Source organism: Parasteatoda tepidariorum, chromosome 4 (assembly GCF_982258835.1).
Source record: "Parasteatoda tepidariorum strain Cologne lab strain chromosome 4, Ptep-v5.0, whole genome shotgun sequence".
Classification (NCBI taxonomy): Eukaryota; Metazoa; Arthropoda; class Arachnida; order Araneae; family Theridiidae; genus Parasteatoda; species Parasteatoda tepidariorum.
The window spans coordinates 116,805,447-116,819,373 of NC_141758.1; the positions used below are offsets into that span (position 1 = coordinate 116,805,447).

General features: G+C 31.4%; 2 long non-coding RNA genes across 2 annotated transcripts; both read left to right on the top strand.

Annotated features, from left to right (window-relative positions):
* The first annotated feature begins 320 nt into the window (after positions 1–320).
* On the top strand, positions 321–10,457 carry LOC147812620 (uncharacterized). Its single transcript, XR_015433472.1, has 4 exons — positions 321–365; positions 4,191–4,287; positions 6,340–6,461; positions 10,440–10,457. It is a non-coding gene; the product is annotated as an uncharacterized LOC147812620 (long non-coding RNA).
* A 6-nt stretch (positions 10,458–10,463) lies between these two features.
* On the top strand, positions 10,464–13,559 carry LOC147812621 (uncharacterized). Its single transcript, XR_015433471.1, has 2 exons — positions 10,464–10,618; positions 13,392–13,559. It is a non-coding gene; the product is annotated as an uncharacterized LOC147812621 (long non-coding RNA).
* Positions 13,560–13,927: the final 368 nt, after the last annotated feature.

Below are 13,927 nucleotides of genomic sequence, written 5' to 3' on the forward strand. Positions count from 1 at the left end.
TTCCTTTATCAAATAATTAGTTAAATTTTATTTTTTCAAATTTTTTTTAAAAATTTTTATCTCATTTTTTACTACATTGATAAATGCAAATTATGCTTTGTGATTTTTCACAAAAAGTGGTGGTAATATAAAACAATTTTTCCAACATTTTTAAAAACACTATTTTTCTTTTTGAAGTCATTTCATGAGGCTTTAATTGTATTTTTCAAGTCATTAACATTCTTTTTCAGTCTCAGTGGCAGAGCCTTGAATGTCTTTCCTTGACTTTAGAAGAAGTCGTCCACATCCGCAACGTTTTGACGAAAGCTGAGCTTGAAAGTCTAATTGTAGATCCTACACTCTACGACGACATATGCAAGGGAAAGGTAATCACTGCTCTTTGCTTTTGAAACCTGCTTATTTATTCTTCTTTAGTTTAAAAAAAAATTATTATAAAATTCGTCAACGTATTAAATTGATAACTGAAAAAATAAACTGTAAAAGGATGTTTTCAAACTCATCATCATCATAGCTGGCCAGACAGCCCAATGTGGGCCAATGCCTTCCTCTAAACATTTCTCCATAACGATTTCCAATTTATCTTGGATGTCCAATTCTTTTCATGAATTGTAAGAAATTTTTCCATTGGGTCTAAAAAGCAATATCTTTTTTATTGAATTCTCATCACTCATTCGAATCACATGGGCCATACAATTCATTCTGTTTATTTTTATGTATTTAATAATATCAAACTGTTAATGTTTAATAATATCGGGCAAAGTTAAATCTCCTTCTCCAGTTATTGTTTTCAGTTACACCACCAGGTATACTCCTCAAAATCTTTCTCTCAAACATTGTGATACAATTTTCCTCCAGTTTTGTCATTGTCCAAGCTTCAGAAGTATATGCAAAGACTGGTCAGACAAGAGTTTTGTAAATTAAGAACAAATTTTCTCGACCCCTAGGCAGTCCTATTTGCCAAACGGAGTCTTGTTTTTTATTTCAAGAGAAATTTTGTTATCAACTATTTTCAAACTGACCACCATTTTAAAGCAGCAACTTCCAGCAGTCTAAAAACAACGTTAACAGATGCCTATGCAGTCCGTTATAACGACAATCTATAATTGTAGATTAAATTATGGAAAGATGAAATTGTGCGTTATTATAAGCAAATAAACATATTTAATGTTAAAATAACTTTAAAAAGAGTAAAAAATGTTTAGACATCAGGGGCTTCGCAAACTTATATTTTTGGAGGAACACAATTCACATTTTGCTGAATGAAATTCCTATTTTGACCAAATTATAGATAAACAATCATTTTTATTCTTTGATAAATTTGATTTAAACTGTTCATGATCATCATAAATACTTCATTAATCTAAACATAAACTTATTAGTGATACAATTGATAATTTTTTTTTAACTTTGTGTTACATTCACCCATATTACTGACCAAACTGTAATTACCCATTCACTGTTATACTTTTCAAATTTTTCTTTTTTGTATAAAAATTGTGCAAGTTTTTTTTTTTTTTTTTGAAGAGGAGCTAATTGATGTCTTGTCTCTAAATTTCTGCTGAAACTGGCTGGTTTGTATCGCTAAATATGAGCTCCATGACAAGTGATTGAAAGAATAGGCTTTTCAATGACGAGGAGGGTATTTGATTTATTGAGGAAGATATATAAAATTTTATGGTGGCTAATATAATCAAAAAAAGGTAGCAACGAAATGGCTTTGCTTACAGTTTTTTCTCTTTTCCAATGTACAAACAGCCGTTTTATAATTTTAATTTGTCATTCTTTTAATAACTGTAATTTTAATAAACTTATCTTTTTTTTTATTTCTCACTAAAATTTCTCCTTAAAAAAAAACTGCAACCAAATTTAAAGAGAAAAGTACTTTCAGGAGAGGAATAATTCCAAAAATATTTTATGAATAACTTAATGTTCGCGTTCTAAAGTGAATTGTATTTTAAAAAATTAAAGCGCTTTGCGATTTATGATCTGTTTAAAGTAAAATTAAGTTTGTTTAATCTTGTATACCTAACATTGTACTACGAAAGATTTTAGCTTAATAGATACATTTTGAAATATCATCTAATTAAGTGCGGGGAGTGAGTTGTTATCGACAATGTCAACCTTCATCTATGAAACCCTAACATAGAATCGAGTTAACATGTATTAAATACTAGTGAATTGGAATTATATTTTTGTAGGGGTATAAACGCTACAGCACTCCCCTACCATAATTATATTTGCGATAGAATTCGATACATGAATACTGCTAGTCGATTCAATGCTGTTTTGTGAGAAGCTGGGAGAGCTGTATTAAGATCATCGTACTTTTTTAGAGCTGTATTAAGTTCACGGTCGTGGTCGCTCCTGTGTTCCCTTTAGCAGTCAAGTGTATACATTCTACATTGTCGATCAAGACTGAGCAGCAATAGCGCGAGGAGATGGACAATGTCGCAATCACAAGTAGCAAGTCAACTGTTCAATGTGGACCATCCAATGAAGTAGGCGTTTGTGTTCAGATCGAAGTGGACGTTAATGTCAAGATAGACGTGTTCATATCGAAGTGGGAATTTCTGTCAAGGTAGGCATGTTCACATCACGTCCGAAGGTCACCAATGTGGGGATGTATTTATCGACAATGTTGACCTTCATCTATGAAAAGGTACCCCACCATGTAATCGAGTTAACATGTCTTATATAGAATTGGAATGGTATTTTTGCAGCGGTAGAAACGCTACATAAGTAAGAATCATCTTGTAAAAGAAACTTTATATATGAACGTTAATTGTATCACTAACTAAAATAGGAACATTTATTCATTTTACAATTTCAACTAAGAACTCTGCTGCCTGGCCATTAAACCACTTAGTAACAGTTTCTTTCAACATGTCATCATTTCCCAAAGTGCTTTTCACCTAGAAATTCCTCAAGTTCTGGAAACAGATGAAAATCTGGTGCTGTATGGTGGATGATCCAGTTAAACAATTTGTTACGATATAATGAAACATAAAAAGTCTGCGTTTAAAGTTTTAAAAAAAATATTCAATTTGAAATAAAATAACATTTAAAGCTTCTTAAAACTCTGGACAAGATATTACAGATTAGGCCTACAACGCAGATTTTCAGATCATCAAATATATAGAACATTAAAAATACAAATAATTGAATGAAAAGCTGATAATTTTATAGTTTTTTCAATACAGGACAATAATTAATACCTTTTACAGTAAATACACATCACTTTCTGCTATAGCTATCCTAATGCGAAGTAAGCAACATTTTCATCCATTTAAAATGCTTTGTTCATGAATAAATTTAACTCTCAAACGGAAGGTAAAAGGATGCAAATCGAAAAAACATTACATATATTCATTGTTGTTTACAAAAAATTTTTATACAATGCAAATTTTGACTCTTTGATTTTTTCAGCAAAAATGAATTATTTTAGTCTTCTAAACATTTTTTCTTGTATATTATTGCTAAACTAGCTTCCTATGAAATTAATTAACTAACAGGAATAAATTGGTAACTTCTTATGAAATTGTGTTATCACTCGATGACGTAATGTGCGCAAATGCCTTTGGTTTTCTTTGCATTCACGATGCTGATCAATATTATAATAATAGTGTCTAACAATATTCCTGTGCTACTCGGGTACTCATTTTATCGAGCTTTTACTGTATGTAATTTATTATGGTCTGACATACTGCAAAAATATTATTTTATAATATTTCCCGTTAGCATGTTTTCTAGCAACAAAGTTAGTTACTGATTTTGAAACTTGGTGAAAATAAATTCCAGGTTTCTTGTGCCGAAGGCTGCAAACTGTATAGTTTGTCTATTGTAAGAACTCTCACCTCCAAAAAGTCTGCGGCTATGGAAACAATAATAGTGCATCTTAGGGAGCGTAGCTTCTCTTCACTCTAGGGCTAACACGAAGAAAAATATTCCCTTTCTTTTGCCCACCCGAGCTAAAACCTGTCCTAAACAACGACCCCACTACCCCTACGTGAAATAGTTATACTTCGTTACCATAGTCACCGCCACACGAATGGCATGGGGATTTCTCACTTTAGACAAACTATACTATCTCTTCCTGTTTATCTTTAATTGATTTTTTTTTGTCCGATCTTTACTGTCAATGTAGAATTTTGTGACTATTTAAAAGATAAAATTTTAACTGTTTGTTCTAGGTCTGTTTCACTTGCAAACAAGTTAGGTTTTCCTTCTTTGGTCCATGGAAAATAAAGTGTAAAATGTGTGAAAGGACAGTATGTGATAAATACAGCAGTAAAGTAATCTTTTATTTTATTATCCTAACCTTTAACAGTTTTTTTTCTCACAAGGAAACTCTTTCCACTTTTTAGGAATTATTTTGGTAGGTTTTTATGAAGCTCTTTGTTGTTGAATTGAAAGTCAACAATACATTTCACTATTAAAGTAGAATTTTATGAAGCTCTTTGTTGTTGAACTGAAAATTATTTAAGGATGTTTTTTAAAGCTCTTACACTAGGAAAAATAAAAAAAGAAGGGGCAGTTTAAGAGCTTTCGCACAAAGCAAAGAAATCTACAAAATTCTTACAAAATACCACCTAGATAAGAAATACTAAAATCAATAAATAATTCTCAATTTTTGAAAATTGACGAATTTTAACCTCAAGCGCCACCTGTGCTTAGCTTTACATGGTTAACCATCCATAATCTATTCTTTTGTATGGTACTTTTATGTATACTAAGAAGCCCATGCCATAGTCATTACAAGAGACTAATTTTTGAGAATTCAGAATACTTTATCAGAAAAAAAAACTTCACACATGTAGAAAAGATTTTTTGAAATGTGCTAAATATTTGTAAAAAGCTTAATTCTCTTGTTTTTAATTTTGATGATTATTTGAAATTCTCTGAAATTTTGAGGGGGGACTTTTAGAGATTTCTATTTACTGAGGTGGACATATACCCTCTTTCGACCCACCAGCTAACAATGCGCATAGCTAATCCTATGTTTTCTACTTTTACCAACCCCTAGAGCAAAATCACCTCATGATTTTTAAGAGTTACAGAAAGAACCCTACACTGTGAAAAGGAAGGAAGAAATAAGAATATAAAGAAAAGAAAAATTTGCATTTTTTGCCCAAATCAATCTAGTACTGCGGTTCTTAATTATTTTTTCGACCATGAAACTAAAAATGGAAACTCTTAAGTTTGCTTGAAGCTGTGTATATTCTATCCAAGTGGAAGACTGTTGATAATTTTGAAGAGCAATGAATCATCGTTTTTATCAATAATTGTCCTGGATTTAAAAAGACAGTTAATGTCACAGGTCTAAAGTGGCATCTGAATTGGTTTTTGGTTTATACATATGATAAAGTAGTAGCGTATTAATAAAATAAAGTAGCTTTTGATTAATAAACTTGATTATGGTATCAAAAACTATAAAATAAGCTGGTTTTGGTTTTCAAAAGGGAGCTTTTATAAACGCTGAAAATGATTGTCAGATAAACAAAATTTTTTATTTTTCATTTCAATTATTTTATTTGAAATAATAATTTCAATAAGAAATATTGATAGAATATTTTATCTTAGATTCTATATTCTTTTAATAATTTATTCGATATATTGTTTTAAAAATTATTTTTCAAATTTTGGCAATTTGCCTTCCTTGGCATTTTACTTCAATAATTTTATATAAAAAAATAATAATAATTAATTTCTAAATTTTTGTTTGAATATAAGAAAAATTACCGATTTCAAAAATCATTACTGTTTTTAAAAAATGTACTTACATCCGGAACCACTTGATCTTACCAATGATCCTGCAGTGGGCTGATCGTAAAGACGCGGTTCCCAGTAGAACACCAAAGTCAAGCATTGCTGGCTATGGTCAGTAGATGACCACTTTGATCAGCCCATGTAGAGACTGAGGGTGCACGGTATCCGTCCTCGATAAATTGTTCGACTGTAAAGTGCTCGACTACCTGCACAGGTCATCGGGCTACCAAAGCAAATGAGCCATCCTCTCTGCAGAGAATAAAAATTGCGATGACATTTCTTCGAATCATCCTCAAGGATGTTTCTCAGACCGTCGCCAATAGCCCATTGTGCAGCTTTAGAGTGACCTAAATAAAGTACCTCCGTACCTTATTGATCCTATCACTGAACAGTAAGGTTTGAAAAACACCTTTTGAGAAACTCTGGTCTATTTATTAGCCATGCACAAATATTTGTGTACTTGGAACATGATGAGCTCACATAATAATGTCCATTTTTGTTTGAATAACAAGGGTCGTTATATGAATTGCATAAATGAAGCTTCTCATGTGTAATGTTATTCCAATTTTCCAGATGCGTATCCCAACTGAACATTCTGCCAGGATACCAGTTTACATGCTGAGTCCAACCCCAAGTCCACCCCCTGAGGAGGAAGCTAGTCATAGTTTTTGGAAGTTTTCTGAGATGTTTGGAAAGTAAGAAGAAATTCCTATTTTACTGACCCTTTCAAAATAAGTTGTAGTGTATATCTACCACTACAAAAATACAATTCCATTTCCCTAGTATATAAGACATGTTAACTCAATTCTACGAAGGAGTACCTTTTCATAGATGAAGGTTGACATTGTCTCCTCACCCCACAAAGTGTCTTCTTGACTTTATTTGGCTGTCTTAAGAGGACGCCATACCACGGGGGGAAACCTTTCATTGCAAATTCTTTTTCACCTCCATAACTAATTTGAAATTGAAACTAAAGAAAAAGGGAGTTCAGATAAACCTAGAGCAAGGCATGAAGTTTCAAATAATGAAAGGAAATGTTTTAAGTATCAAAATGAAAATGAATTATACGATGATAAGTTAGGATTACGTAATGGAAAAGTTCTCTTTCAATAATTTGTTTGTATTTTGATATTTTGATTTTTTTTTTCAGCAACTGAAACTTCATTGCTTACTCTAGGTTTGTCTGAACTCACTTTTTCTTTTTTTAAAAAAATTTATCATGAAGGTGAAAGAGAATTAGCGACGAAAAGTTTCACCCGTGGTGTGGCGTCCTCTTGAGAGCACACTGTATCATGAGAGAAAATTTTTATGGGAAATTCTATTTCATCTCTGTTGATATTTTACAGAAAAGTGATTTCATTTAAGCCTGGAGTAAATATTTTTAAAGTGACTAAATGTGTTATTTCACTATGCAATAAGTTACACACATTTTTTCAACATTTGATACTTCATTGTTTGCTCTAAATCAGGTATGGGCAAACTGCGGCCCGCCAGAAGGTTTTATCCGGCACACAGATCGAATTTTAACTTGCCGATCCATAGCGAATGTAAACAATATACACCCATTTTCTTGTCTAATTTGTTTAAAGCTATTTTTGTTCTTTCTTTTCTAACAACAAAGTACTGACGATCTTTTTACTTTCTCTATTTTTGTTCTTCAAAACATAAATTGATGGAAATAGCTAGCACAGTCAGCTTCAATTGGTAAAATGTTAAAAGCAAAAGTTCTAAATAGAATAGCAGAAAATTGGTGCCATCTGAAGCAGTTGTTTCTAAATATGCCAAAGTTTGAGTTTTACAAATCATTACCAAAAGCTAGTTTCCCAAATTTAATATCTCAGGCCAAGAAAATCAGTGCTATGTTTGCTTCATCTTATCTATGTGCACAAGTGTTTTCAACTATGAACCTTAGAAAAAATCATTTCAGAAGCAGACAAACGTTTAGCCTCGCTCCTTAAAATAAGAACATCTCACTTGGAACTTCAATATAAGGAACTTTTAAAAATGAAATCCTAATTTCATTCATCTCATTAAATATTTAAATTAAAACTTGTATATCATTTTTTGTATTTTATTTTAGAAGTTTTTACTTAGCTCACCAAACTTTTTTTTCTTTGCATTTTTGCCTTGGATCAGAAAGGTTTGTCCATCAATGCTCTAGGTGTATAGTTGAACTCACTTTAATCTATACTTTCAAGTAATTATGAAGAGAATTTGCCGTGAAGGGTTTCTCCCAGAAGTATAGCATACTCATAAAATTACAATTATTTTTGTAGCATTTTATAAGATTGGAAATGCAAGGTTCTTGCCCCATTTGAAATCAAACAAAATGCAACTCATTTTCATACAAAATAATGTTTATATTTAAATAATGTGTTATTCTTTACAATATTGGTAATAATATATCAGTTCAGATTTTCTTTCACATTTTTCTCTTTTTATTTTATACTTCCATTTATTCATTACAGTCTTAATCTATGTAATGTGAAAATTGTTAGTTTGTATAACTTAAGAAATATAAATTACCTTTTATATGTTTTCATTTACGTATACAGTGAAACCTCGGTTAAGAGGACTTTCTTGGGACCGAAAAAATTGTCCGTTTATGAGAGTTGTCCGTCTACAGGAAGGATACCCTAATAACGAAGTTTATCAACATAAATTGTTTTTAAAATATTTTCAAAGAAATAATTAAATAATCTACAAGAATATATATTTAAACTTTCAAAAATATTTTTCGATAAAAAAGAATACATTAAAAAGCTTGATATAAGTACATAATTCTAGATGTAGCTACAGATAAATGAATATGATTTTCCTATTAGCTCAAATATTCAAGTCAGACAAATTATACCGAATAGGAGCTTTTAGTTTTCAGTCAGTTTCAGTTATTAGATTTACATCCCCTTACACCTAAGTATTACTTGATAGGGAACATGGTTAATACTTCTTTGAAAGTAAACCTCCCAAGATTCACAGAAAAAAAAAAGTACAGCATACCTGTAAGTCATGAGGACCTATGGAGTTGATTATGCACTATTGATCATTAGGGCTGCAGGTTTGTCGCGGCGCGAATTTCCGCGAAATTGTCATCTTTTTTCCTAAAATCCGCTAATTTCTCAATATGTCTTGACTTGCGTGAAAATTGCTTAAAGTTAGAGTTTTTTTATTTTATTTATTATTTTTATAAAACAGAATTTTTTATTTTCCTGAACCTTAAATTGAATGTGTAAAATTGATTAGATATTTAGGGGAGTGAATCAATAGCAAAATGACATGAAAATAGTTCAGAGATAAGAGATAATCACAATCTTGTCAACTAAGGTGGTCTTTCTGCACTTAGGGAGGGTAATTACCTTCCTGAAGTCAGTAAGAGTACAAAAGAAATTGGAAAGTAAGGAAAATGTTATAAATCAAATCTTTGACAGAAAAACTGTTATACATGCTATTGCACTGGGCAACGAAATTTCTACTGCCTTTCTACATATTCAGTTAATTTTTCCTAGGCGGCTTCTTGTGATCTCTTAAATATGAATCAGTTTCTTAGATGAGAGGGACTAGTAGTTAGTAGGGACTTGTAACTAGAAGTTTGAATGTAGAATGTTTGAGTTTTACAGCATTTACTTCTTACAAAGCAACGGCCAAGGAATTGCGCGTTGGTGAAGGAAAATTGATCGAGTTTTGGAAATCAAAGGCCGAACGCTCCAAAGTTGGCAATTGGATGTTTGTCGGTGCCTAAAAACAGCGTTGACGCAGAAAGATCGTTTTCTAAGTATAAAAATGCATTAAGTGATGAAAGACGAAGCATTAATGAGAATAATCTGACAATGTACAATACTTTGTACCAAAATTCTGTTCATTTAAATAAAAATATTAATATTGCTTGAAATTCAAAGAAATACTTTTATTGTGTATTTATGAGCTTTTTTTTTATTATTTGCGCAATTTCTGTCTTTTGCATCATTTATATAATAAATTTTTTTATGTTTAGAATTTGTGTAATTTTCAAAATTTCCTGTGATTTTTCCGCGAATTTTTTCCCGCGACAAACTTGCAGCCCTAGTTATGATGAAGGTGACTACATTATGATGAATTATTTTATAAAAATTAGGCAATTAAGATTTTAGATAAGTATTTTATTTTAAAATTGTCATTGAACAGCCGACCCGATTTTGTGGTTTACGACTACTAACGCTCCACGCAGTAGCCTTGTAATTTTTAACCTAATCTGGAAGACAAGGGAACTCCTGTATCAAGTAGTGTGAGAAATTTGCCTTCGTGGAGGAGTTTTTGATGGAACTAACCCACATTTGGGTTACATGGTGAGCAAAATCTCCCAAGGTTAGCCTGATGGCAAGAGGACTCTAACCTCTGATCCGTCTACCATTGAGGATATTTTACGTCAGTATTGTGGTCAGTGCAAGGCGAATGCGGAATTCGTATCGACCAGCTGGGATTCAAACCCGGTTCAGCTCACGAGACTGCGAACGCTCCATCACCTGAGCCATCTCGGCTCTTAGGTTAATATTGTAGTGGATTTATGTCTTTCGCTTACTTTATTATTACAGAAAAGTCTTTCATTCTATAAGTTAGCAAAAGGTTTATTTTTTTTTAGAAAACTTGCATTTATAATTGAATTTGAATCTAATTATACAATTACCATTGACTTACAGAAAATCAACTGTCAGAAAGTCCAGATAAGTCTCAAATGCCGATTAAGAAGGAGATATCTGAATCTTCATTTCCAATACAATATGATGAAGATAAGGAAGAACTGGACAGAAAAGCTCCTGTCAAACGAGAAATTTCTGATTCAGGATCTGAAGGTTCAAATGAAGAAAATATTGCACAGGTTCGGAAATCTACCATTTTATATTGTATTTATCCACTGACAATATGTATAAAACTTCATTTGCTTAAAAAAAAATATGCTGCTGGTAATAAAAATCTAAGTGATTTGAGTGCTTAAAAACAGGTGCTCATTCTCAAGACTCCATGATGTGAGTGAGGAATATATTCATGCCTCATTCACATCTGGCGAGTCTTGAGAATGGGCGCATATTTTCAAGCTTCAAAACATGTTGACTCTGAATATTTTTTTTTTTTTGCAAATGAAATTTTATATCATCAATATGTCAAATGGAAATCTTGCCATTTTAAAGTTTAAGATATTTTTTCCATAATCATCTATAATTTACTCAGTTAAATCATCTTGATAATCCATCCTGCTTTATCCATATTTTAAATATCTCCAATACGTGATTTAAAATCATCGCTTAGTTTTTAAAATCTTTGTAATTGTATTCATTCATAATAAAAATAGCATTGGTATTTATTCATCATTTTGATTTATAATTAATAGTATTGGTATTCATTCATCATTTTGATTTATAATTCAAATAGTATTGGTATTCATTCATCGCTCTCCTAGATCAAATTGCCCCCATAGATAGCACCCAGGGGTGGTGGTCGGTAAAACTACATTTTCTTTGTAGTTAACTTCAGTAGCTAACTCTGTAGTTCTACTTTATTACAATTGTTGTTAACTATAACTACTTTTTTTTTGAAAAATGTAGCAACTACAAACTACTTTAGAAATGCGTTCACTACTCTGCTACTTTTAGAAGGCAAACTTAACTGGAGAACTTAATTTTCGACGATAGTCAAAATGGTGTTGAATAAAAAATTGGCTAGGTTAAATATATGCGTTCACTACTCTGCTACTTTTAGAAGATAAACTTAACTGGAGAACTTATTTTCACCGATTGTCAAAATGGTGTTGAATAAAAAATTGGCTAGGTTAAATATAAGGAGATATTAAGAAGTTTTAATTCATGTTTACATGAAATAGTTTTTTTAATTTTAAAGCACTTTTTATGTATTTGTTCTTTTAACTTTCAAAATAATCAAATATTTGTGATTTAAGTGATCAATGCTTTTTTATATCTTCAAAGAAATAAAGTGCAAACTTGCTGGGGAAAAAAAACAAAAAACATTGTCAAAGTACGAAAAACAAAAAAGCTGACCACGCCGAATAACTTTTGATCTAATGATCGGATCTTCACGTTCAGGACTTAATCTTAATGATTTGAGGGGGTGACCGAAAATAGGCTGATTAATTAATGCAGACGATATTTTAATTTATGAAATCAGATACAAAAGCGTACTTTATAGTTCCTGTGAAATCGAATTCTAAGAAAGTCAGATATTTAAGGTTCGATTTCTGAGGAACGATTCGACCGATTTTGCCTAGTATCAGTTCCTGGCCAAATTATTTGATGCACTGAAGATTCTATATAAATTATCAACTGACTTACACGACTGAAACCAGTTTGCACTTGTTTACGTTCGTGTATTAATTGGTTAACATTGTAATGCAATACTTTAAAAATAACTACAAATAGGAAGTATATAAAAAATCTCTAGAATAGCACTCATTACATGTATGTTTAAATATAAATGTATCGCATATACACTCGTGCAAAACATGCAGTTATTAAAACACTAGTTATTAAAAAACTGCAGTGCGTCTAATTATTTGGTCGAATTAATAATAATGTACTAATATAATACCTGATATAATAAATATTTATATAATCTATCGTCAAATTTACATTATATATCGTTTCATTTAAACGTAAACAAGTGCAAACCGCGTAAAAGCTGTATAGTATCACCTAATAATTAAGATTTTACATAGAAACTTATAGTGCGTCTAATAATTTGGCCAGGGGCCGTAGATCTTATTAATGCTCAGCCACAGAGGCATTCTCATTGCGTACGTTTACCCGAAATATAGTAAAGGATAGTTTAGATGAATGCAGTAAACCATTTTTATTCCGTGAACATTTAACGAAAACATTTTACAATATTTTTATTCATAGCTTTCTTTTATTTACGTCGCACTAGAGCTGCACAATGGGCTATTGGCGACGGTCTGGGAAACATCCCTGAGGATGATCCGAAGACATGCCATCACAATTTTGATCCTCTACAGAGGGGATGGCTCTTCCATTTTGATAGCCCGACGACCTGTGCGCGAAGTCGCGCACTTTATGGTAAAACAGTTTAACGAGGACCGATGATCAAAGTGGTCACCCTCCCGCTTACTGACCGCAGCCAGTGATGCTTGACTTCGGTGTTCTACTGGGAACTGTGTCTTAATGATCGGGATCATTAATTAAATAAAAATGACCTATCAGTATTGATTATTGACTCATTTGGTTGGAGGAAAAATTAGCTGCTAAGCTATTAGTCTACCTACCACAGGCTACTAACTGAAAATTTAAATTTTCAAGTCTATTTTGAAGTCAACAATCATTGTCAGATTAACTTTGGATAACTCAGTCTTTGCCTTCAACTAAATTTACTAATAATGGTTTTGATACATCAGATAAATAAATGGTCTAAAAAATATCTAAAATCAAATTTCTACGCAGTTATTGGTTAAAATTCTTCTCACCTATAGCCTTTGGAAGTTGTAATAGTTTTCTCTCCTAAACTAACCGTTGCAATTTTTTTCAGAAAAATTTTATTTATAGGATTTTTAGCTACCAAAAACTTTTCCTAAGTGTATTTTTATTATTGTATGTAAATCGAGAAATACAGTTTCTTTTTCATTTCAGGCTCGTAATCAAGCTTCATCTTCCACGAATCTTAAGAAAACAAAAAATTAGAAGAGTTTTAAATTTTGAAATAAAATGTTTTGTTTCAACATTTGTAATTAAAATATTTATTTATCACTTTTACTTTGATGATGATTCCTATTAAATATTTATTTTGTTTATTGTGAATTTCTGGTTTTCATTGTATATTCTTTAAAAGTTACCATCCCTTTGTCGATGTTGCCGTTCTTTCCAAGTAATAGCTAGGAGACGGAACCCTTGTGAAATCCTAGAAACAAGGAATGATTGATGTCTTGTTTGTATAAAAGGAACAATTCCTTTTTATTATTCAATAATATTAGATACCTTTTTATAGATTTTTTGTTTCTTGAGCTTATGACTGTGCACTTGCTTGGTGTCAAGGAAAAAAATAAATTTTATTATTTTTTTAAATAATATATATGCACATTAGTGTTCAATAGATTGGTGATAATAAATGAGGAACTGTTGTTTATATTTTAATTCGATACGTATGAACATTTATATCATGATTTTGT